The 27,660-nt window shown below is 40.3% G+C and overlaps 1 long non-coding RNA gene across 1 annotated transcript in view; it reads left to right on the forward strand.

Moving 5' to 3' along the window:
- Nucleotides 1-572: 572 nt before the first annotated feature.
- Nucleotides 573-27,660, forward strand: part of LOC110218950 (uncharacterized) — a 38,828-nt gene continuing 11,740 nt past the window's right edge. The window contains exons 1-2 of the long non-coding RNA XR_002327452.2: nucleotides 573-1,136; nucleotides 1,756-1,799. This is a non-coding gene — a long non-coding RNA (uncharacterized LOC110218950). The remainder of the gene's footprint in view (nucleotides 1,137-1,755; nucleotides 1,800-27,660) is intronic.

Genomic DNA, 27,660 nt, shown 5'->3' on the forward strand with positions numbered 1-27,660 from the left:
AATCATTGCAGGATATAAAGCACAGGAATGACATGATGAGAGCTATGTTTTGAGAATATTAATCTGATGGGCATGTCTAGGAGGAGGGATTGAAGATGGGAGAGGGAGAGACTACCAGCATAGATGTGGGGTAATACGCTATTGTAGTTAGCAAGATGTGATAACCCCTGCTAGGGTGGTAACAGTCAAAACTAGAAAGCAATACTAGGTATGAAACATTACAAAGGGAAAATCAAAAGAGTTTTAGGATTGCTGGATAGTGGATGTGAGAGACGAGTCAAAGATCTTAAGCTTTAGGACTGAAAGGGCCTGGGGGCTCCTTCATCTTATAGAGCGGGACTGAGAATCCAAGTGACCTGGGTGAGGCGGGGTGGAAGGGTAAAGAGGAAGTAGGGGAAAGAGAATTGATGCCAGGTCTTTCTTGCCTGTCAGCCTAGGCGAAGGGCACCGACTGGAATTAGGGAAGGAGGAAAGGGGGGGGCAGTTTGGGGGAGCAATGGTACTGCGACCTAGGATATTCAGACCGTCTCCCCCCTCGGGCAGCGTGAGGGGGAGACCACAGACTCACACAATGTCAGAACTCTTCTCGAGTGGGAGGGGGAAGGGGGGACAACCACAAAGAAGCCGGTTCTTCCTAAGACTCCGAGACGCAGACCCGACGACGACATGGACGAAGCGGACAGACCGAGTGACGGGCCTTGGTGACCTCGGGACGAAGCCGCCTCCGGGAAGCCCCCCCCCCCGGCTGAGCGGGCGACGGAGCCCGGAGAGGGGCCAGGCCGGGGAGGAGGGTGGAGGGCGGCCCCGAGGGGTCTGGGGCTCCTGGCCCAGGCGGCCGGTTTACCTCGCGTTGCCGTAGCAACCGGACAGCTAGCCGAAGGCCGGGCCCAGGACCTCTGCAGACTAGCCTGGAGAGAGGGGAGAGGCTGAGCGGTCACTCACCCTAAGACTGCCAGGCAGCGGGCGCCCGGCCTGGCGGGCGGTAGGCCGGGCACACTGGGTTCCCGGAGCTGGGCCGGCCCCCACAAGAAACTTTTTGCCCTGTGGCTCCTCGGTGGAGAAGACTGCGGCCGCGCGGGACAAAGCGGGAGCTCCAGGGGCTGGAAGCGCGAGACGTGGGCGCACGAAGAGCATCGGTGCGCGCCGGGGCCGAGGGGGACCGGGGTGGGGAGGCCCCGGGCCGAGGGAGACTGGGGGGCTGGGAGGGACTGGGGGGCTGGGCCGAGGGAACTGGGGGGCTGGGAGGGACTGGGGAGACGGCCTGAAGGGGCTGAGAGGAGAAAAAGTGTGCCCGATTTTGTTTTATCAATGTAATAATTATTTAATTAATACTTTTTTGGAATCTTTCCGAGGTGGGGGCATAAATATGGCATATTCTGGTTCTGGACTGACACACCTAAAGGCAGGGGTGGAGAACCTGCGACCTCAAGGCCACATGTGGCCCTCCAGGTTCTCAAGTTTGGCTCTTTGACTGAATTCAAACTTGACAGAACAAATCCCATTAATAAAAGGATTTGTTCTGTAAAACTTAAGACTCAGTCAAAAGGCCTCACCAAGGACCTAGAAGGCCACATGTGGCCTCGAGGCCCACAGGTTCCTCACCCCTGCCTAAAGACAACTGAGCTTACTGGAGAAATATTTAACAACTTAAATACTTGCTAGGATTTGCAGTTTAGTGCGTATTAATTATTTCAGTTACTTTATCTTTTCCAATATAACTTGTTTTGTGTTTTGTTTTCTTAAATGGAAACACAGAGAAGCCACCTGCACCTGGAATTCTGTGCTGAATGATGCCCATGGTGAGTACACATCTCCCTGCTTTATGTCTTGCTTTATAATAATGATCAGAGAGGTTCATGGGACAAGGTTTTCTCTGTTACATTTTGCAAGGAATTTTTTATGAGCTCCCTACCCCACCCCTCACTCCAAATTATCTAAGATTTAATATGTAAATGTAACCAGCCAAGCCTGGAATGGTTGTTTTTTGGGTTTGGTTTTTGCAGGAGAAATTGCATGTACACAGAATATACATATACATATATACATTACATATGTATGTATGTATATCTTTTTATATGTATACATGTTGTTTCCCCTGATAAAATGTATCCCCAGTTCCTCACCCAGTGCCTGGCATATATTCAAATGTATCTATGATCTCATCAACTCAGTCTGCCCTCTAAGATTCAGATTACTACCCATTCTATGCTCAGCCATCCTATGCAATTCTTGTCCATGTTCTCCCAATATGTGGACTCTGCAGGGGAGTCCACCCAAGGTGCCAGAGGCCTTCCTCCAACTTCTCTTCTGATCATACAATTGCTGATGTTTGGAGTTTCTCATCACTTATATGTTGTAACTGTTCATAACAATCATATGCTTCTCCTTTACCCTCTATGATACCTTTCTAAAACTCTTCATAGAGGCGCAGCTAGGTGGCGCAGTGGATAGAACACCAAATCTGACCTCAGACGTATAACACTATCTGTGTGACGCTGGGCGAGTCACTTAACCCCAATCGCCCAACCCAAAAACATAAAATAAAATTGAAATGAAACTCTTCATAGGTAATTGTATTCCATGTCTTGCTGCCATATATTGAGTACATGGTATATAGTAAGCATTTAATAAATATTCTACCTATCTATCTATCTTGCAATACTGGTAGACTCTTAATATTAAAAAAAAATAAGCCTCTGCTTTCCCAAGGAGCTTGAAGTCTTTAAAAGATCTTTGCAGTTTCCTGAAAGCAATCCGGCTGGCTCTTCTGTACCTGTTCAAATCTGTACCTACCTAGTCCATTTGTACTTTCTGTGCCAAATAGACCTACTTACTGATGGATAAGTTCTAGAGGACATCCATATAAATGCCTGTTAAATCTGGGGAATAATATTCATCCACTTGGTTTTTCCTATGTGGATGGACAGCCAAATCCCTTTGAGTTATTATAGGTCCCTTTCAAGAGGCACTGCAGTGAACTTGAGCTTGATGCAGTCAGCACATTGTCATCTACAAAAAGAAGAATCTGGGAGGTCCCACCATACATAAGGAATCCCTTTTCAATCCAGCTCCTTGATCACAAAGGCAAATACTGGTTCCTTCCCTACTGCCTTCAAACATACCCAAATTTCTCTTATCCTAAACACAAACAAACAAACAAAAAAATACCTTTCAGGAGACCCTACCATTCCCTTGGGATATCCACAATTCCCTATTTAGTAGGTTATTTCTCCTCCCTATCTCATCCAAACTCCTAGAAAAAAAGTTTTCTAACACACTGATTCCACTTCTTCTCCTCCCATTCACTCGTCAACCCTTTATAGTCTGCCTTCCAATCTCATCACTCACCTGAAACCTCTCTCCAAAGCTACCAAAGATTTTTAGTTACCTAACTTGGCAGTTTTCACTCAGTTCTCATTCTCTCTTATACCTTTTCTGCTCCATTTGAGACCACCCTCTCCTCTGGTAGACTTTCTCTGATCTCAGTTTCATGATACTACTCTCTCCCGGTTCTCTCTGTACCTATCTGAGCACTTCTCAGTCTCCTTTGATGGCTAATTATCAATATCATGCCCCCAATTCCGTATGTCCCCAAAGGCTTGGTGCTGGTCCTTTTCCTCTTCTCTCTCTACATTCTCTTTTGGTTATCTCTGCAGCTCTGGTGGGTCTAATGATCATGTCCATGCAGATGATTCAGAAATCTATTATCAAGTTCTTGTCCCTTGCCAGACCTTTAGTCATGCATCACCAAATGCCTATTGGACATTTCAAACTATATGTCCATAGATATCTCAGATTCAATATATCCAAAACACAGCTCATTATCTTTCCCCAAAAACCCACCCCTCTTCCAAAATTCCCTTTTTCTGTTGAATGTACCACCATTCCTCCAGTCTCCCAAGTTCATAACTCTGGCATTATCTTTAAGTGCTCACTCCCTTACCTCTTCACCCAACGTATATTCTCAGCTGTCAGAGTCTTCCCTTTCCATCTCCCTATCTGTCACGTTTGACCCTGTCTTTCTATTCACCACTTGACTTAAATCTTTTATCGATTCTCACTTAGACTATAGCAATGGCTTACTAACTCATGGTCTCCCTACTTCAATTCTCTCCCCACTCCAATCCATCCTTCACACAGTGAATGTTTTTAAGTGCGGATACCACCATGACTCCCCTATTCAGTAAACTAAAGTGACTTCCTATTGCCCAAAAGACACAATATAAACTCTTCCCTTTAGCTTTTAAAATCCTTTAATACCTGGCCCCAATCTTGTTGCCTTCTGGTTAGTCCCATTTTCTACTACCTCTGTAAACACATCTGGAATTTTGATGGTAGAGTTCAGGTGTGATAGTATACTTTCTTCAACGGTGAATCTTTGAAGATCTTTTCCATCTTTCTTCTGCCTATTGTTCTTCTGGTTTCTTTTTAATATCCTCGGGATGACTCTGATTGGTTGCATCACTTGCCTAGCATTTTAAAGTGGGCTTTGCCCTCCAATCCTACTCATTTTTTTTAATGAGGCAGTACTGCTCATATTCTTCCTTCTCTGTAAGATTTCGCATTCTAAAACAGTGTTGCCTTTATCTGCCATATCTCTCCCCTTAGAAAATAAACCAAACGCTTTCTGATGATTCTGATGCAAAAATGTTTCTTGGTCTCTCTTGGTGCTCTCTAGGACTATGACATCAGGGAGGTGTCCTGAGGATCTTCTTCTCCCAGATTGATTTTTTTGCTAGGTAAAGAGACTGTTCTCTGCCGCATTTATTACCTAGCCTTAATCACTGAATGGGTGTTGCCTCGGTCAACTGAGACCTGTTAAAAAACTTTAGCTTAAAAAAGCCAAGGTCTCCTGCTATATCCAGGGCCATCCCCAGTCATCCTGATCTACATCTCACCATTGGACCCAGTTGGCCCTGGAGGAGAAAGTGAGGCTGGTGACTTTGCAAGTTCCTCTCTCACTTAAATCCAATTCACTTGTAAGTCATGACAACACCTCCCTGATGTCGTGGTCCTCTTTGAGAATGAAGGACAAACAACGCAACAACAATCTCTGGTCCCCTCTAAGAATCCATATTGAAGAGAAAGTAACAACTCACCAGGTGTTTCCCTATACTAATGAAATCACAGATACAGTCCTTACTCCTATTCTTGGTGTCAATATTATATCAATTGATTTATACCAATTAAACATAAAAAATAATAAAATAAAATTATTGTAATCAGTGGCTATGCCCTTTATTCTAACCACATCCAATTTGCATTTTCAATAATTTCTTTAAATAACTTGGTCTGAATTTGTTTTCATTTCATGGGGTATCTTTATTTATATCTTGAGAACCTGGGCTTTTTTGGTTCTAGGACATATTCAGTGTCCAGTACAATTCGTAATTCCTACATGCTCTAACCCTGGCATTAGTACTATTCTTGGCCACCTTGAGTTGGATTTTTGCCGTCACAGAAGCTAATGAAGACTTTCTACCCCAACTCTAGATTTAATTAACCTCAGATTAATTAGTGGGCTCAGAAATGATCAATTTATTAAGGAAGAGGGTGGGGAAGCCCAAGCTCTAGACCAGAAGTCAGAAGAGCTAGGTTTAAGTCCTGATTCTGCTATTATGATCTTGGTTTGGTGGCAAGAATCTTGGGCTTGGGATCAGAAGACCTGGGTTTGAATTCCGGCTCTGCTTCCAACTACCTGTGTGACCTTGGAAAAGTCATTAATCTCTTTGTGCCTCAGCTCCATCTTCTGTACAGTAAGAGATTTTGACAAAATGATCACGGAAGTCCCTTCTAGTTCTAAGCTTGAGGGAATCAGTGACCTGTTTACCTTGCGCTAATAAACACTGATACTTAGTCTCCTCACTTACTTCAGCAGGAAACATCTTGGAAAGCAACAGAGTTGAAATGTACAACAAATTAAAGCGTCATTGTTACAATGTAGTTCCTTGGTGTGTCCTCTACTGCCTCATCCTAGCACTGAGGGGCTCTCAAAGGCTGTGCCAGTGGACCACAAGCTTTGGCAGGTCCTATTTGGAGTAGTAGAGGCTTCAATAGTATAGTTCCAGAGATGGACTGTGTTGTAATGGAAAAAACACTGGATTTGGATTTGGAGAATTTTGGTTTGGATACCAGCCCTGTCTCTTGTTACCTGTGCCTGGACAAATCACTTAACTTCTGTGGGACCTCTATTTCCTTATCTGTAAAACAGGTCTAGATGGTCTAGATAGCTCTGAATAGATTCAGTGATTATGTGTCTGTTCTCTGAGGCCAGCCTAGATAAGTTTAAAGAGGCAAATCAAGAGAAGGGTGGACACCCAAGCCTTGGATTTATACCAGAGGTATACAGATACTTCCATCCTAGGAAAACATTTAACCTAATTAATCATGTTAAAAACAAAAACACCCCTACCCACATCATTACATTGATGGATACAGATCAACAGTTATGTTGACAAAAATACAAGACTGATTTATGTTTTTAAAAATCCTACAAAGCATAGGCATACAGTGATTTAAAAAAAAACACGATTTAAAAAATATCTACTAAAATTAAAGGCTAGCATTATATGAAACAAGGAAATGCTAGGAAATTTCCCAATAAATACAGGGGTAAAAACAAAGATGCACTCTTTTCCCATTGTCTTTTGACAAATTTCTAAAAATGCTAGCGATAACAAAACAGGAGAAATAAATTAAAGGCATCAAGACAGGCAAAGAGGAGGTAAAAGCAATCCCTATGTGCTGCTGATACATGGTTTACTTAGGAAATCAGCACAAAATTAATGGAGATAATTAACCCACAAAAATAAGCAGCAATTCTCTATCGTAATAATAAAATCTAGAAGAATATATAGAAATGAAATCCCATTGAAAATCACTAAAAAATGTTTTAAGTCTGGGACAAAGCCAGGATAAGATGCTTCTACAGGCAAATTCTATCAAATATTCAAACAAAAATTAATTCCAATATTATGTAAACTACTTGCAAAAATAGCAAAAGAAGTAATCCCAGCCAATTCCTGCTATGATACAAATATTGTTTTGATTCTTAAGCGAGGAAAATCAAAACCGAGAAAGAAAATTATGAACCAAAATCTCTAATACTATTTACATAAAAATTTTTAAATAAAATATTAGCAAAAAGATTAAAGCAACAAATCAAAACATGTACTATAACAAGATTGGATTTATACTAGGAATGTAGAATTGGCTCAATATTTTGAAAACTATAAACATAATAGAATAATGAGATAATAGAATAATATGAATAATGAAAATATATCAATAAATGGAGAAAAACACTGAAAAGCATAGGAATAATGTGCCTTTCCTTAATATGATAAGTAGCATCTACCTAAAAACCAAGAGCAAGCATTATATATAATGGTGAAAATGTAAAGGCTTCTCCAATAAGATCAGAGGTAAAGCAAGGAGGTCCATTATTACCACTATTGTTTTATATAGTGCTAGAAATGCTGACTATAGCAATAATGGAAGAAAAAGAAACTGAGGGCATAAACATAGGCAAAGAGGAAGCAAAATTACACCTTAAGTGGCTGCATTATTCAAATTTACAGTGCTTATTCCCATTGGACTGAATAATTTTACATAATTGTAACATAAAGTTGAATACATGTGACCACTTCAGGGAATTCATTATTAGCAGTAATTGGAAGCTATGATGGTTTACTTGAAAGACCCTAGAGAGTCAACTAAAAAATAATGCGAACAATTAACAACCTCAGCAAATTTGTGAGATATAAAATTAATAATAGTGATAAAATTAATAAATCATCAGCATTTCTGTATGTTATCTACAAACCTCTATAGAAACAGATAAAGAAATTCCATTTAAAATAACTACATAATCTATAAAATGCTTAGGAAACTACTTACCAAGACACACACAGGAATTATATGAATGCAACTGCAAAGTATTCTTTACAGAAATAAAGACATATCTAAATAATTGGAAAAACCTTAATTATTCATGGGTAAATTGAGCCAGTGTTATAAAAAGACAATACTATCTAAATTAATATGCTTATTTAGTGCCATACCATTGAAACCACCAAAGGATTTCTTTATAGAGCTGGAAAAAGTAGAAACAAAATTCATCAGAAAGAATAAAAGTTCAATAATCTCAAGAGAAATAATGAAAAAGATTGGAAGGGAAAGGGTGGCTAGCAGTGCTAAATCTCGAGCCATATTACAAAGCAGAAATTATTGAAACAATTCAGTAATGCTTAAAAAATAGAGAGGTTGATTAGTGGCACAGAGTAAATACAAAACACACAGGAGCAAATTCACCAAGTAGCCTAGTGTTTGATAAACCCAAACTCATTTCTTACAGTAAGGATTCACTATTCAACAAACACTGTGAAAACTGGAAAGCAGTCTGGCAGAAGTTAAGTATAGACCATTATCTTATACCATATGCCAAGATAAACTTCAAATGGATACATATGTTAGATATATAAAGTCATGTTATGGACAGATCAGAGGAGCAAGGAGTGAATTACTTTTTTGATATATGGATAGGGGAAGATTTCATGACTAAATGGAGACATAGACTGTTACAAAAAATGTAATGGACAATTTTGCTTATATAAAATTTTAAAGTTTTTTTCACAAAATAATGCAATTAAAACTAAAAGGGAAACAATTAGCTATGAAAAAACATTTGTAGCAAATTTCTCTGATGAAGGTCTCATTCCCAAGATATATAAAGAAGTGATTCAGATTTATAAGAGTAAGAACAAATCCCCAACTGATAAAATTATGAAAGGTTAGGAACAGGCAGTATTCATAGAAAGAAATCTAAATTATCAATAGACATGAAAAAATGTTCCAAATAACTAAGAATTAGAGAAATATGGATTAAAGCACTTCTGAGGTTCCGTTGAACATCCATCATATTGAAAAAGATGAAAATATAAAATGATAAATGTTGGAGGGACTGAAGTAAAGCAGGCACATTATCACTGCTGGTGGAGCTGTGAATTATTCCAGCTATTCTATAAAGCAATTTTAAACTATGCATACATTTTGACTCATCATTACTTCTACAAGGCCTATATCTCTAAAGAAATTAAAGAACAAAGAACACTTACACATATATGCAAAAATATTTATAGCCACTCTTTTTGTAGTCACAAAGCACTGGAAACTAAGAGAGTATCCACCAATTTGAGAATGACCAACAAATTATGGTATGTGAATGTAATGGAATACTACTATACTATGAGAAATTATGAAGGGAATGGCTTCAGAGAAACTTAAGAAGACTTCTATAAACTGATATAGAGTGAAGTGAACAGAACTAGGTGAACCATTTATACAATAAAAAGTGTCATAAAGACAACCTTGATAAGCTTAGGAATTCTGATCAATGCAGTGACCCACCACGTTTGCAGAGTACTAATGATGATGAAACATGTTTTCCACATCCTGACAGAGAGTTGATGGACTCCAAATGCAGAGTGAGACATACTTTTTTTTTTACATGGCCAATACAGGAATTTGTTTTTCTTGACTAGGATTTTGTTTTTCTTCTTTTTTTCAATGAGAGTAAGGGGATATGGAGATGGAAAGGAGACAAAATAAGTACTTGCTATTTTTTAATGAAATAAAAGTTACATATGTGTGTGTGAGTCAATCAATACCTGAGTAAATGTAATTACAAAGTGCCTCTTTTAAAAAATAAAGAACATCTTGTATCACTAAAGGAATATTCAGTACTCATGGCTGGGCTGTGACAATATAATAAAAATGACAAATTTTAAACCAAAGTTGATTTACAGATTTGGAGCTATCACAATCAAACTAACAAAAGAGATACTTTACAGAAGACAAAATAATTATAAAATTCATTTGAAGAAACAAATGACCTAACACAACAGTTCTCAAAGTGTGTTCTAGGGAGCACTGAGGATCCCCAGGATCCTTTCAGGGGGTCCATGAGGACAAAACTATTTTCATGATGAGAAGGAAAAGTTCTAATTTCTAATATGATAAATATCAATATATAATTCATGTACAGAAAAGCTCTTGGAGGTGGTCTTCAATATTTTTTCAGAATGTGATAGCATTCCAAAGCCAAAAAAGTTTGAGAACCACTGATCTATCTAGAGTATCAAGGGAAATAATGAAAAATGGAGGAATGGAGGAGAAATAGTATTTCCAAACCTCAAACTATATTATAGACCAGTAATCATCAAAAACATTTGGTACTGGTGAAAAAAAAAAAACAGAAAAGACAAATGGAACAGACCAGACGAAGAAGAATCAGAAATGATTGAACTCACTATTCTATTGTTTAATAACCTGAAAACAAATTATCTAGGAAAGAACTCCTTATTTTACAAGAATTGCTGGGAAAAAATGGAAAGCAGTTTGGAAGAAATTAGATTTTGACCAATATTTACATCATATGCCATAATAAATGTGAAATGCATTTGAGACTTGAATATCACACTATTAGAAAAGTGGGAAAGAAGCAAATCATAATACCTTTTTACAGATATGCATGTGGCTGAATTCCTAGCCACACAAGATAACTGTAACTGATCATTTTGATTACTGAAACTGAAAAGCACATCCATGAACAAAAGTAATGAAAGTAGGATACAAAGGGAAACAGCTGATTGAGAAGAGAAAAACTCCTTGTACTAAATATTTCTGATGAGAGTCTAACACACAAGATGTATTAGCCAACTAATAGAAAAGCAAAAGCCATTCCACAATAGATGAATGGTCCAAGAAATAAACATTTCTCAAAAAGAATTACTATTAACAATCATATGAAACAATGGTCTAAATGAATGACAGTAACAAGAATATAAACCAAAGTAAACTTGACATTTCAACTTATTTGACAAATTGGCAAAGATCACAAAATATGAAAATATATTCAATGTTGGGGGAGTTGTGGAAAGGTGGCAATACTATATGCTGTTGGTATAGCTGTGAAATGGCCTGACCACTCTGGAAAATAATTTTGAATTATGTGAAGAAAGTGATTCAAATATCCATCCTCATTGATCCAGAAATTCCCCTGATAGACATATAACCCTGCCAGGAAAGTCGAGGATGAAAAAGAAAGGCCTCTATAATGTGCCAAACTGTTTACAATAGCATTTTTTGTGCTAGCAAAAGACCAGAAAAAAACAAATGCTCAACAACTGGGGAATGACTAAATAAATTGTGATACATAAATATAATGGAATATAACTGTGCAGCAAGAAATGATGACTGTCACGAACACAGAGAAATGTAGGAAGACTTATATGAACTGATGCAAAGTAAAGTAAGCACAACCTGGAAACAATATACAAAATTACTACAGCAATGTAAATGGAAGAAATGAGAACATAAAAAATTGAAATCGATGCTGCAAAATTATAATGATCAAGCTTGGCCCCAAAGGAGAGATATGAGAAGATATTTCCCCCTGTGGAGGACAATAGGAATACAACACAGCAAATAACATCACATATTTTCAATATATTGGTAAATTTTTCCCCCAGGGGAGATAATATTGTGGGAAATGTAGGTGATATTAAAACAAAAGATAACAAAAAAATTTAATCCTATGAAATATAGGATTTTAATAAAATGTCCATAAAGGGCCTTAAGTCCATATATTTTAATATGATTATATATATATATACATATATATACACACATATGTGTGTGTATATATACATATGTACACACACACACACACACACACACACATATAAAACCCAAAGCTAGCATAATTTTCAATGGGGAAATATTTAGACCCTTTCTCAGTAAACATAAATAAAGCAAGGATGTCCTATCACCCCATTGTTAATGACAAATTTCTAGAAATGTTAGCAACAGCAATAAGGTAAAAGAAAAAAGCATAAACGTAGGCTAAAAGGAGATAAAATTATTCTTCTTTACAGATGATATGATGGTTTACTTAGAAAACCCTAGAGAATCAGCAAAGAAGCTAATTTGGATAATAGTAAAGTAGCAAGATACAAAACAAATCCATAGAAATCAACATTTCTATATAGTAATAACAAAATATAAAAGTCCCCGTACTATTTATCTGTTAAAAACCTCTGTGGCTTCATCATGGTGTGGCGGTTACCACAGAATATCAAAATTTGAAGGGACTTCAAAGTGCATCTAGTCCAATCTGTACCTGCGTTGGGGTTCCCTTTATAAGCAGCTGTCTAGTCTTTACCTCAAAACTTTCAGTGAGGGAAGACACCATTACCTCTAGATACAACTTTTTCTACTTTGGGATCATTCTAATTGTTAGGAAGTTTTTGTTTGTTTGTGTTATAATAAGCCTAAATCTGCCTTTTTGAAACTTTCAACAGCTACTGTTAATTCTTCCCTCTCAGCTTAATCCATCTTCCACATCAAAACCCTTTAATTTCTTGGAAACAGCTATCAATCCTAGCTCTGCTGCTTCCTAGCTGTGTGACTCCTTGGGCAAGTCCCTTTATCTCTCTTATGAGTAAAATAAGGTAATATAGTGTTGTGTGAAGAACACTGAATTTCATGGAATCAACTTCTCTATGTGAAAAATAAGGTATTATAGAGTGGGGTAAAGAACACTCAACTTCATAGAATCCTAGATTTAGAGATTTATTTCCTAGAGATTTCCATCCTAATAGAAGAAAACTTGGAGGTCACCACGTCCAACCCATTTTACAGGTGAGAAAATGGCTTGAGAGCAGATAAGTGAATTGACCAGCTAATAAATATCTGAGGAATGATTTAAACTTATGTCTTCTTGACTCCAAGTTTAATATTCTACCCACTGTACTGTCTAGCCAGGGTTTCAAGAATTTGAGTTCAAATCTCTTCTTTTTACTAGCCATGTTCCCTTAGACAAGTTACACTACCCTTCCTCACACTCCTCACAGCTGTTTGAGTCAGAAGTCTTATCTGCTGAAGAAAAGACATATCGTGTTACCTAAAGTGTATTTGGAGGCTTTGGGTTTTCTTGCAAAACACTTAAGTATTGATGACTCAATGTTTGCCCTACAATGGTAAGATGAACCTGTTTTCTTTTCCCCCGAGGTGTTCATGTGGTCTCAGCCAAGGTATATCAAATATTATTGCTTGTTACCATAGCCAGGAGCCATCGATTTCCCATGAAATAATGGGCTGTAGCACCATGACCTTTATTAAGACAATGTGAGGGTAAACCATATAATCTATCCTGGATTACATTACTCTCATTCTATTTCAGTAATTGCTCCTGTGACCCAGAAAAAGTATTGTATGCTGTTTCCTGAAACACTCTATGATAACTGTTGTGGTCATAATATAATGTTTAATTGCTTAAGAAAATGCAATCTAATTGAAGCTTGTCAGTCGAACAAAGCCTGATACCATCGTAAGTATCTGGCACAACTGAGCACAATGTGCCCTGAAGTTTGCTTGACTCCACTCATGAGAAAATTGCCAAGTTTCTAGCAAGGAATTGGGCTTCAATTGTCTTTTAAGTTAGGCTATAGTTAGTTTAAGCAGTCATAACATTGAATTCTCCTTGTTACATGAACACATTTTAAAGAAAGAATTACTGCACTTTATGAATAAGTGCCCCCTAATTTAGCTTTTTTGGTAAGGTCAAATGTTCATGTATTTGATTATCTTAATGAAATTTGCCTGCCTTTAACTTTGAGAAATACCTTATGGTCATAATGAGCATACTACTGCTTAGAATAAGAGTAGCTCACATTTGGATCAAACTTTAATGTCTGTAAAAACCTTTGATACATTATCTCACTTGATCCCACTGCCTTGTGACCTTGGGCAAGTCATTTCCTAAGAACAGCTCACATTTCAATAGTGCTCTAAAGTTCACAAAGTACTTTCCTCACCACCCTGTAAGATAATCAGTACCCCATTTTGCACATGAGGAAATGGACGCTCATTTGTGAAGTGTAGCAACACATGGTTGCATCACTACTTACATGTTAGATGCAAGATTTGACCCCAGGTCTTCTGATGACAAGTCCTCTATCCACTATGACACCACATTGTTTCTCATGCATATAGATACACAAATAACTATAATAGAAAGGAAAGATGTTTTTATAAAGTCGATAATGGTTCTTAAGAATGATTTGACAAATATTACATTTACATCAGAAATATTAAAGTACTTTTTCTCTTTCCTTCTTACTCTTTGTTATAAGGGATGGTTCTCTGGATTCAATTCAGTTGTTTTTTGGTTGTGTCTAACTCCTTGTGACCCTGTTTGGGGTTTTCCTGGCAGAGTTACTGGAGTGATTTGCCATTTCCTTCTCCAGCTCATCTTATAGATGAGGAAACTGAGGCAAACAGGTTTAAGTGACTTGTCCAGGGTCATAAAGCTAGTAAGTCTCTGAGGCCAGATTTGAACTCAGGAAGCTGAGTCTTCTTGACTCCAGGCCAGGCACCCTTTCCACTGTGCCACCCAGCTGCACCTTAGTTCTCTAGATAAGGGATAGATTTTGTTGGTGTTCAGTCATTTTAATCATGTCTGACTCTTCATGACCCCATGAAGCTCCATGGGATTTTCTTGGCAAAGATATGAAATGGGTTGCCATTTCCTTCTCCAGTGACAGAGGTTAAGTGACTTGCCCAAGGTCACACATCTAGGAAGTTTCTGAGGCTGCATTTGAAGTCAGGTCTTCCTAACTCCAAGCCTAGACCTCCATCCATTACGCCACCTACTTTCCTCTAGGTAACAGGGGATAGAAGAGGGGTGTAATTAGAAATGAAGGTGATATGAAAACAAGATAGCTCTTTTTAAAGGTAGAGTCCCCTCTGGACTAACCCACCCCCCAATTCAAACTCCAAGATTGAGTCCCTGGGAGGATGACTACCTCAGGAGCAAGGTACTTTATACACTCTCATTCCTAAAACTATAACTCGTAAGCTCTCACTAATGTGTTTACTTTTACTAATAAATCAGTTACCATAATTAGCTCAAAACAAATGCTGTCACTCCAATGGCATGGCAGGAATAATAATAACAAAAGACTCCCCTCCATCAGCCTTTTCTACAAATGCACACAGCATCTATAGAAAAAGCAAATGTATGCACAACAGACACCAGTAGGCAGACACACACGTGGCCAAAGCAATTTATGACTCTGGTGCCTCAGAGCCCCTTGGCCCTGCTTCTTCTCATAGGGTTCTAATACTGGCCCTCCTGGATCTCAAGTGGCCTCCTTGCACTTCCTCCTCTGCAGACTTCAATTCTGATCCACGGCGGGATGCTTTAGGTCTGCCCTTTGCTGAGCCATGCATCATTTACCAGAGGTTGGATAGGGGAAAAGAAGTGAACTCCTCCCTGAGGCTGTCTGAAAAGAAGGCATCAGAAGTCAGCCAGTGCTCCTTCCACCAATCAGGCTCCCTAGGGAATGTGGGATTTGTTCAGTGACCCTCCTCCAGTGGGGAGGTCCCCCATCTCTATATAATGGAGCACTATTGTCTCCTTCCCTGCCCCATTGTGGCAAGTTCTGTCTTCTGTTAGGCCACTGTGGCAGTGATCTTCCTGCAGGATCCTAAAGAGAAGTAATCTGGAGACCAACTTGCTAAAAAAGAATCTACTCTTCTCTCCCCGAAGGTCAACCAGGACAGTTTGCCTAAGTCTCAGGGTCTAGAGGAGAGAAACGTTCTTGTAGACTTTCCAAGTGGGCTGACACTGCTATGGTTTGAGATGTCACCTCCTGGGGAAACAATTTGAGTCACTATAACCCCGGAGCCAAGAAGTCTTTCTTGGACCCAAACATATACCCAATTGAGAAAAAAGGCATCTGTGCAGTGCACCTGAATGGGAGAATGGGCGGAAAGCTGCTTTGTTCTGAACACTGCAATTTATGCATGAATACCACCTCTCCTGCCACATTCCAGACCTGATCAGCTCCTCAGGGTAAGAAAGGGAAGTATCCACTGCCTTGCCTATGGCACATTCTTCCCAGAAAGTCCTTTTGAAGTGCTGAAGTCTCTGTCCTGCCAGAGGGAGAAGAAGGACTTGAAACCATGAATCTGTTTAGACTCTTTCTAGACCTTCCATAAATGATTATTCTCCTTTCCAAGAAATATTATTGATTGACTAACCTTCCATTCTGAGGGTTTTCCGCAAACTTATCCCTCTTTCTTGTTACTATGGAAAGCCCTACCAAAGTTCATAGTCTTGATATCAACCTGGACCTCATTTTCACTCACCCCTCATATCGAATCAGTTGCCAAATCTTGTCATTTTTACCTCCACAGTATCTCTCACATCCACCCCCTTCTCTTCCATTCACCTGGCTACCACCTTAATTAATAACCCTCCCCACCTTTCACCTAGACTATTGCAATTGTCTCCTCATTGTTCTCCATACATCCAGCTTCTCCCCTCTCTGATCTGCCCTCCACATAGCTCCCAAATTGAGATTTTTAAAGCTCAGGTCTTACCATGTTATTCTCCTGTTCTGGAAATTTCATTGGACTCCTACTGACTTTAGGATATAATACAAACTCTTTTGTTTGTCATTTAAATCTATCCATATTCTGGCTCTAACCTATCATTCCAAGCTAATTCCATTCACTCACTCTCATGCTTTCAATGTTCCAACCAGACTGACCTACTTACTGTTCCTTGTACACATTTCATTGCCCATGTCTATGCTCTTGCACATTCTATATGTACCCCATACATGCAATACATCCCCTCTCATCCTCCTCTTGGAATCTCTAAGATCATTTCAATGGTCAGCTTAAAGAACTCTCTCTCCCTCTCTCCCCTCTCTCTTTCTCTCTCCTCTCCTCTCTCTTCTTCTCTCTTCTCTTCTCTTCTCTTCTCTTCTCTTCTCCTCTCCTCTCCTCTCCTCTCCTCTCCTCTCCTCTCTTCTCTTCTCTTCTCTTCTCTTCTCTTCTCTTCTCTTCTCTTCTCTTCTCTTCTCTTCTCTCTCTCTCTCTCTCTCTCTCTCCTCTCTCTCTCTCTCTCTCTCTCTCTCTCTCTCTCTTTCCCCTCTCCCTCATTACCTTATATTTATGTTCTATGTATTTGTATTACATGTCTGCATATTGTTTCCTCCCAATAGAATGTAAGCTCCTTAAAGGCAGGGACTGCTTTGGTTTTGAATGTGTATCTCACATGCTTGATACACTTTCTGGCACAGAGAAAATATTTAACAAATACTTGTTGAATTGAATTGAATTATGTGACTTAACCAAAGGTCACACAGCTAGAAAATATCAGAGGCAGGATTCAAAGCAGGTCTTCCCGAGTGCTGGTCCAACAATCTCTTTGTTAAACCATGCTGCCTCTGTGTTGTCAGTCTACATGAGTAGCTATAGAATTTACATACCTCTGTTAATCTAGCAAATAATATCTTCACAGAGTAGCCTCCGCAATGAATTTTCCTAGAGAAAGACAAGCACAGGTAGAGTTGGGGGGCTTCTATTTCCCTCCTTTGGATATTAACAATAGAATTACATCCCAGCAAGCACGAGTATAGAACAACTCTTATTAAAAGAGCTTAAGCAGTATTAAATGCTCCCTCTCTGTTTATGAAACAGGAAAATAAGTTAAATATAAACCCAGCAAACACATTTGACATTAGTAGCTACAGAATTAATATAGTTGTGTTAATCTAACTAACAATTTCTTTCCTGAGTAGCCCCCAGCATGTGTTTTTCTAGAGACGAGAGGTAATAAAACCACCCGGGGACCTCATCTCATAGCAACACTTGCTTCTGTAGAAGAGAAAGCACCTTGGGGCCTCGGGGACCTCCAATGTTTAGCATTAATAACTACATGCAAAAATAATGACTCCAGCTGCCGGCTCTCCCCGCACCATTCTCCATGCTAGATATATGAGAGGGTTTATTTCTGTATACAGAAGTATTTGAAGGCGGGCACTCTGACACCTTCAGCAATCTCTACATGCAGCTGTTTGGATTCCTGAAAGGTGATTGATCATCAAATGTTAGAGCTGGAAGGACCCCTGGGGGTCATCCAATCCAATGCCTTCATGTTACAAGTGGGGGAACCAAGATCCCAATGGAGGAAGGGGCACAGAGCAACCTCGTGAGTGGTAGAGACAGGACCTTATCCACCAAACCATTTCTCTTCTCCCTTGCCTCTCCAGTAGATGTCTTACTATGCTGCAGAAACTTAGATATAAATATCTCCCCAATTAATTAATGGGATTTCTACATTTCTCTTCAAGGGCTTTTTTCCCATCCATTTACCAATGTCTGTCAAAGTTCCTTTTCCCCTAAGCTATTAGATGAAAGTTAAACTCCATATGGTGGGCAGATAACTAGACATAGTTCATAGGAATGTAGAAAGCCAGAACTAGAAGGGCCCTTTAAGATAATCTAGTCCAGTCAGTCAATCAATAAACCTTTATTAGATACATACTATGTGCTTGTCACTGTGCTAAGTGCTAGATATACAAAGAAAGGGAAAAGACAATCCCTGCTGTCAAGGAGCCCATAAAGAACTGGGCTTTGGTTTCATCACCTGTCAAAAGAGGGGAAGGAGGGGCAGCTAGGTGGCATAGTGGATAAAGTACTGGCCTCGGAATCAGGAGGACCTGAGTTCAGATCCGGCCTCAGACACATAATACTTCCTAGCTGTGTGACTCTGGGCAAGTCGCTTGACCCCAATTGTCTCACCAAAAAAAAAAAAAAATTCAAGGGCAGCTAGGTGGCACAGTGGATAGAGCTCCAGCCTTGGAGTCAGGAAGACCTGAGTTCAAATCTGGTCTCAGACACACAACACATGACACTTACTAGCTGTGTGACCCTGGGCAAGTCACTTAACCCCAATTGCCTAGCAAAAAGAAAAAAAAAAGAGGGGAAGGGAACCAGATGAAATCTAAGAGCCTCTCCAGCTCAGATCCTCTACCTCTCCATCCAGGGCTCTTTCCACTGGACCATACTGCCAAAACAAATATACCCCAAATAAGTATATGCCCTAAATAAACATGTATGTCATAACATCACATCCCTGCATCTTAAAAAACACCTTGCGTTGAATCTCATTAGCTATACTTGCTCAGGGTGTTATAAGGAGGATTCTTGGTCAGTTATGGGTTGGATAGATGATCTCTAAGTCATCTTCCAACTCTGAAAATTCTGTGATTCTTTGACTTTCCAATAATGGCGAAATAAGCAACATTAACCCCATTTTCTAGATAAAAAAGCTGAGGCACAAATGATCAGTTCAGTTTAGCTAATGACCCAATGGTAATCCTGAGTCTAATGCTTCCACACATACCTTCCCTTCCCAATCTACCATTTCACCCCTACCTTCCTAAACAAAGTGAAGAGCAAATAATTTCAGAGATTTTCCCACGCTCATCAAGTAAGTAATCACTGGTGTCTGAAAGAAGGACTCATTGTTCAATATCCCTTTCAGATTTCGAATGGGGGAGAAGGGTTGGAGGGGGCAGGTAAACAAACCAAGAACATACACCTTTATCCACATTTCTCCTTCTGATGTCCCCCCACTCCAAGTGAACCCCCATAATAATGTCTCACTAGCCATTCTCTCCAGGGGACTATGGTACAGTGGAAACAGCTTATTCCAAATAGGAATTTCAAATAGGATTTGGGATTAGGAGACATAGCTTCAGGCTCTTGCTCTGCCAGTATTGAATTTAGAGCTGGAAGGGACTTAAGAAATAAACTAGTTCAGATTTTTCACTTTGTAGATGCAGATCCCAAGCCCCAGAGAGGGGATGTGATTTTCTTGAGGTCACACAGGTAGTAAGTAGCAGAGTCAGGATTTGAACTCAGGTCTTGTGATTCCAAAACCAGATACCTTCACACCACAGCATGCTGCCTGTTACTGCCCACGTAACTTTGCAGGAAATACTTTGGCACTCTTGGCCTCAGTTTCCTCATCTGTAAAATGGAGCTAATAATCCTTACACCATCCACTTCACAGGATTGTAGTAAGGCACAGAGGAGATCACAGACATAAGACACCTTACAAACTATAAAGCAATGTACACAGGGAATTGCAGAAGTCTTAAATGAAGTGTTAAGCTATTAAAGCTACATAAAACTTTTGGGACACCCTGTATATATAATATACGTGTATGAGAGACAGAGAGAGAGAATTTTAGCTACTATTACTAATGCCCTGACTCTGCTAACCTTCTGTGTGATCTTAGACAAATCAGTTCTTCTGGGCTTCAGTTTACCCATCTGTAAAGTGAGGGTGATAACCAGGGTGAATTCTCAGATCCTTTTCAACTCCAATATTCCATGATCGAGTCTGCAACTTTTCTAGAATCAAAGAAAATAACTGTGGGTACCAACCCTCCTTAAGCGACAAATACAGGGCATAGAAATAATATGGCATGCAATTCTTAAGGAGTTCCCACAGTCTGCATACCTCTGTGTAGGTCTTCAGTTCAGCCTCAGCTTCCCTTCTACTTGGCTTCCTGAGAAGTCTGGATTCTCTTTTGTGTCCCAGTCTGCTTCTGTGTACAAGCTGGCCTAAGCTCCTTCTCTACCCAAGCAGTACATGCCTTCTGGAGCTCAGCTTATTATTTCAATACTTCAGGGACCTATGATTTAGTCAAGCAAATAGCAAGTATTCATTAAGTGCCCACTATGTGGCAGGCACTATGCTAAGCACCAAAGATACAAAGAAAGGCAAAAACTTTTCCTGCCCTCAAGGAGATTGAAGTCCCGTGGGGAGACAGCATGAAAACAGCTATGCACAAACAAGATGAATACAGGATAAATTAGAGGTAATCTCAGAGGGAAGGCTCTATAAGAGGGCTCGGGAAATGTTTCTTACAGAAGCTAAAACTTGAAGGAAGTCAGGGAAGCCAGAAGGTAGAGATAGGGAGCGTTCCAGTCACGGGGGACAGCTAAGTGGCACAGTGGATAGAGAACCAAGCCTGGAATCAGGAAGACTCCTATTCCTGGATTCAAATCCAGCCTCAGACACTTTACTAGCTGTGTGACCCCGGGCAAATCTTTAACTCTGCCTCGGTTTCCTCACCTTTAAAATGAGCTGGAGAAGGAAATGGCAAACCTCTCCAGTATCTCTGCCAAGAAAGCCCCAAATGGGGTCCAGAGGAGTCAAAGGTGACTGAAAAGAGTCAACGACAACAACAGGATTTGAGGGAAGCTTGTGTTAAGTTGTGGTCTCCAGGATGCACCATAATGAGGCGTCAGAGCAGGGCTAGCAGAGCCCCCTAGTGGACCAAGAAAGTATTGTCTGAGTCTTCCAAATTCGATGTCATTGAGAAGCCAGAGAGGCACCTTCTGTCTGGTAATCTGTTAAAGGGTTAGCATTTGTATATGCTATGCTAGATGCAACACAGTTTAGCAACATGGGACTGTGTGGAAAAGCCCTGAAATGAGATGTCTTTGAAAGGAAACAAAATCAGTGCAATACACCAAGCACTGGGTCTAGAATCAGTTGAAATCCTGAGCCCTAGACACTTACTGGTTGCGTTACCTGGGCAAGTAAAATGGGAAAATAATACCACCCACTTGCCAGGGTTGTGGTGAGCATCAAACAAGGTAATGGTTGGTAAGTGCTCAGTACAGTGCCTGGCACACAGCAGGTGCAGTCTAAATGCTCATTCCCTACATACGCTGAAAAAGTGACCATCCTCGAGTTTTAGATGAGATGTATTTGGGGGAGCAGGAGACGCAAGGCAGCTTCTCTTCAAACACATATGACACGTAAGTTGCCCATAGCAGCTGACAATTCTCCAGTGAAATTATGGGAGAGGCTGAACTCATGGATCCTCCAGAGGAACCCTTTGAGACAATTGCCAATCAAGTCCCAGCATCATAATTTCCCAGAACGTGGGAACCAAACACCATTTATTCCAAGAAACCGACTCGATCCCAGCCTGACAGACTCCAAAGAGCAGCTTGAGAAAGGGGAGCTAATTAAAGTTAATCATTAGAGGTGATGAGTTCCTATTTCTGGATATGTTCAAGCCGGGACTGCATGAATAATCACCAGTGATTCTATAGTGGGGATTCTTGCCCTGAGCAAGAAGTTGGATTAAATCACCCCTGAGGCCCCTTCCACAGCTGAAAGTCCATGAGTCTGTGGTTCTAAACCAAACCCAATTAAAATGGATTAGGTTGAGAGAGAGGTATAAATCAGCTCCAAGCAGCCTCTGCATATGGGGGGGGGAACAATCCAATTATTCACTTATTCAGCCAGTCAGTAAGCATGTATTAAGCACCTACTCTGTGCCAGGCACAGTGCTAAGCATCAGGGCTTTAAAGAAACTTGACAGCCCCAGACTTCACAGAGCTCACTGTAATGCAGAGACCACAGCCATGTACCAATGAGCTCAACAAACTTTTAGTAAATGCCCACTGTTTTCAGAGCGATGGCATGGTTATTCTGTACAGCCAAAGAGATGGGAGGGGTTCCCTGAGAATTTGGTTGGGAAACCCAGAATTTGAACTCAAGTTACTAAGAGGAGATTGCAAGGTACTCAGGGCAGGGACTCTAAGTAGCTTATACATCTTTTAAAATACACATCTATCCTTGCTGATTTATTGATTGAAATAAACCAGTTCTCTGGAACTTGGGAAGGAACGGGGCAGTCACCTGTTTCTTCCATAAGGTACATGTGCCTTAGATTTAAGAGATCAGGCTTTGTGCCCACTAGCTCTGTGGCCATATCCAGTCATCTCATTGATAAAAGAGGGGAAAGAATACACAGAATTGGGAGAAAACTGCTTTATAATCCTTGAAGCACTTTAAAAAACATCAACTATTACGTTTTATACAAACCTGCTGAAGGCCCAGGGCTTAGTCGGGAATTCTACCTGAGCTGTCCATTCATTAAGGCTTTAGATAGGCAGAGAATTTCCCTCAAAACAAGCTCTGAATTCATTGTTCAGGCATTATTGTTCCTATTTGACTAATGAGTGTCAGGCAAAATAATTTACCCAGTATCACACAGCTAGTAACTTCCAGAGGCAGGATTTGAACCTAGGTCTCTTAATACCAAGTCAGTCCAATTCAGCAATTATTAACTACCTACTATCTGCAAAGCATCATAGTAGGTGCTAGGGTACAAAGTTAGAAAGAATCACTGTCCACAAGGAGCACATGTTCTCCTGGGGGGACATTTACATGGATAAAGGAATGTAATATCATTTGAGGAGGGAGAGAACACTTCTAGTTAGAGAGACCCAGGAAGGTTTCCTGTAGGAGGTGGCAGCTGATTTTGAGAACCAAAATGGAGGAGATTTCATGCCAATGTAGGGGGACAGATAGGCAGGAAGGCAAGAGGCAGGATTTCAAGTTTGAGGAGCAGCAAATAGGCCAGTTAAGTGCTACAAACATCAGTTCATTTTCCAGTACTACTACCTTCTATCTAAGAAGGTCCTTAGGATGACAGACAAGAGTTGGAAAGAAGGAATCATTATGTTCTGTCATTTTTCAGTCGTGTCCAATAATTCTTGACTCCATTTGGGGTTTTCTTTGCAGAAATACTGGAGTGGTTTGCCATTTTCTTCTCCAGCTCATTTTACAGATGAGGAAACTGAAGCAAATAGAGGTTAAGTGACTTTCCCAGGGTCACACAGCTAGAAAGTGTCTGAAGCTAGATTTAAAACTCAGGTCTCCCTGACTCCAGACCCCAGAGTCCTCTGAACTGCATCACCTAGCTGCAATAGAAGCCATATAATTCTACCCCTTCATTTTACAGAGAGCACCTGGAGCCCAGAGTGGTTAAGTGACTCACCCAATGCCACTCATATAAATAAAAAGATCAAGAAATGAATCCAGATTGTCCTAAACTCTAAATTCTATACTCTTTCCACTGTTCATTCTTCCTGTTCTCTGGAAAGAGAAACAAAGGGAGATTTCTGCAACGCGTACATGCTTGTCTTCATACTCTACACTGGCAACCCTGGGTCCCAAATTGTCAGTTCAAAATATGCCTAAATGTTGACATCTCTTGTTCAGGTTGTACCTGAAGCAGGAAGGTGAGCCTGGAGCATCAAAGGCAGTGCCAGCTGAGGGTAAGCCATGGTGGTCCTATCCAGTGGGAAAGACCTTGCAGTGGGCCAGCAGTGAGTCACTTAGCTGTCATTCAAGGATGAGCTTCTCCAAATGCATAAAAGCTTCACAACACCAAAGGTTTATTGGCTGTGGATAAATATTCTCAGCCAAAGAAAATCAAGATATGAATACTGAGGCTGGGAGGAGATGCCATAATTGGAAGGAATAGCCACACAGATAAATTCATGTATCCTCATACATGACACATTGTCATGTCACATTTCAACATGACTATAGACTACAAATAATTCTTCCACAGACCCATGGTTCCATTGATGTGGCCTATTTCTCCATCAGTGCTGATTGCAGCTCTTTCATGCTGTAGGAGATCATTTGGAAAACTGTTGTGACCAAAACGTTAATAATAATTTTCATCCCCTGGAGGCCAACCCTCAGAGGATGGCCATTCCCTGTAATTACTGAGGCAGATTCTCAGACATTAGACAGAATCACCAAGCCTCATCCCAAAGCCTTCCTGTGTAGTGGAACCTGCTATGGTTTTGTTCCTCTGAGCTAGCCATTAAGAACCTAAGGTTGCCTTCATACCATGTTGAAGCAACAAAAGGGACTATAAAAACGATGCAATGTTGGGGGAAAAAAACCCAAAAAACAAAAAGAGGCAGGGGTTATATTGGCAGCTAGGTGAGCTAGCATTTGATCTAGAGTCAGGAAGACCTGAGTTCAAATACTTACTAGCTGTATGACCTTGAACAAGTCACTTAACCTTTGTCTGCCTACAGTTTCCTCATCTGTAAAATGAGATAATAATAGCCCTACCTCCCAAGGTTGTTGTGAGGATCAAATGAGATATTTGTAAAGCATTTAGCAAACTTCAAAGCACTATATAAATGCTATTATTATAAAATACTATACACATATATTATTATATATCCATTGAACTACAAATCTGAGTACCTTGGTGCACATTGTTAACTAAGTATGTCAAGGAAAGAAGAGAAAGAGGATTGCCTCCTAGAGAGGTAAAACATTTTCTGTTCCTTCAGTGTGTGACTTATTCCCACTCTAAGATCTAGGAGAAGTGACAAAATGTCAGGTGTAGAGTTAATCTTTCCTAGTTTGAGGGATTCTGTAGAAATCGCCTTCCGCGGGGGCAGTTAGGTGGCACAATGCATTTGAACCTGAGTTCAAATCCAGACTTAGACACTTGGCACTTACTAGCTGTGTGACCCTGGACAAGTCACTTAACCCCAATTCCCTTGAAAAAAAGAAGCTCCCTCCCTGTGCAGAACATATAATGAGCATTTCAACTTCCTTGGGCCTCTGTACCAAGTCTGAAAGGAAGGGAGTTATGTAGTGTACAAGACCCAAGGCAGGAACAGGGAAAGGGACACTGCTGAGACACATTTCCCAGTCCCAGACCCTTCACTGGAAGGCTTGGGTTGCCTCCTCCACTCTCAGCAGGCTCCAACCTATCCTTGCTTAGGTTGTATTTACAGCTCTCCACTTAACCGTGGTCTGTTGAATGGTGCTGGCCTTTGAGTCAGGAAGACTTGGGTTCAAATCCTTCTCCAGATACTTCCCAGCTATGTGGCCCTGTGAAAATCATTTAATTCCTTTATGTCTCAGTTTCCCCATCAGGAAACGAGGAGTTGGACTAAATGGTTTCTTAGGTCCCCTCCACATCCAAATTTATAATCTTATAACTCTCTCCAAGTCTCTGGTACTCCTAACCCAAGTAGAATCAAAAACCCTTCTTTCCTTAATCTATATGACACGTAGCTAGGATTTTAAAAAAAAGCTTTTCTGGAAACTAAGAGGAAAAGAAATACTAAGGCAAATAAAATGCAAAAGTTTTCATTGGACCTGTTTGCTCAGGCATAGAGATGTTTTCCTATTGAGAGAAATTATTACTTCTCTCTTATATTAATAACCAATTATTGAATTAGGACTAAGGTTTTTCTCTTTCTATTTCCTCATTCAGAAATCAGCAGCTGTAAGTTATTCAGCCGGCCTTTGAAGTGCATGGCTGCTAACGAGATGTAATCTTGAGTGAAACTTACCCAACTAGGAAAACTTGAATCTGATCAAAAGGTAAAGAAATTCTAGTCTAGGTGAACTGGTGAATTCCAGCCCATTGTGTTTTAGTCAGACAGGTCTGAGTGGAAGTGGATTCCCCCTTTTGTCTGGATTGCCCTAGACTGGGGTGGTCTGGGAAGAGATAAGTCTCTGTGTCCAAGACTGAGTGATCAAAGTCGTCCCCTAGCCCTTCATTAGAATAAGCCTGCCTCTCATTGTAATATTCATACTCTCATTAATTGTTAACCAATCAGAGTAGATTGCTGCCTGTCCAGTACACTCCCTCTTCCAAAGGCATATAAGCATTATTGACAGACCTCCATGAGAGGTCTTTAGTTTATGAGAAATGGTCAGATGACCATCCTTTTACTGATTATTTGCTGGCCATAATTAATAAAATGATTAATTACCTAGAAATTATGTCTCTCAAACTTTTTTATGTGTCACACGATGTAACCTTTGTTATTTCCAGAACTGCTTCCTTTCCCATGTGGGATTTTTTCTGTGCATGTTTTCTCTTATCACCATAAATGGAAATGCTTCCACAGATCTCTCCCCCACAATCCCCACATCTCTGCCTGCTGACATCCTACCCATCCTTCAGGGCCCAATCACCGTGTTTCTTCCTCCAGGAAGCTTTGCAGCTGGAGATATTCTCTCCTTCCACTGATCTCATGGCATGTTGTCTAACTCATAATATAGTTGCTTCTGTCTGCTGTCCCCTACTGCTGGACTGTGAGCTTCTTGCAAGCCGGCTCCATCTTGGTTTTTGTAAAAGCCCTCCACCCCAGCACTTAGCACAGGGTTTGCTCATAGTTCATGCTCAGCCAATATCTGTTGAATAGGTGAACAAGCAAAACTGAGACCTGAAGAGTGGTATACCTGTATTTACTTGTCAAAATCTCCACAATGACAAAATATCTCCTGGAGTCAATTTACTGGTTGTATCACTCTGACTACCAGAAGCAGGTGGCCTCTTAGCCAAGATGATCTTTTGAAGGCAATCCAACATACAGCTCTTAGGAAGATGTCCACGTAAGGACTGACTGGTGACTGACTACACACCTTCTCCTAATTTTCTGTGGAAAGTGATGAAGCTGTCCTGGTTTATCTTCAGTGATGGCCACCTCCCAGATAACTCTCATTTATGTCAAGGCCTTACTCTCCTTGTGACACCAGCATCCTCATCTTATCCCTCTCATTACCCTTTTTCTTGTTAGCCCCTTCTGCCATCAAAACCTGCTCCCAGCAAAGGATCTAATAAAACCAATGTACTAGGAGAGAGGGGAAAGCCTCAGAAGACCTGAGTTTGGGGGTAGCTAGGTAGCACAGTGGATAGAGCACTGGCCCTGAAGTCAGGAGGACCTGAGTTCAAATCCAGACTTAGACCAAATACTTGACACTTACTAGCTGTGTGACCCTGGGAAAGTCACTTAACCCCAATTGCCTAAAAAATAAAATAAAATAAAAAATAAAAAAAGACCTGAGTTTGAAATCCAGATCGATCTCTGCTATTTATTCCCTATGCAAACTTACACAAATCATCTTTCCTCTCTAGCCTCAGTTTC

This window comes from Phascolarctos cinereus, unplaced genomic scaffold, assembly GCF_003287225.1.
Source record: "Phascolarctos cinereus isolate Bilbo 61053 unplaced genomic scaffold, phaCin_HiC Scaffold_9;HRSCAF=440, whole genome shotgun sequence".
NCBI lineage: Eukaryota > Metazoa > Chordata > Mammalia > Diprotodontia > Phascolarctidae > Phascolarctos > Phascolarctos cinereus.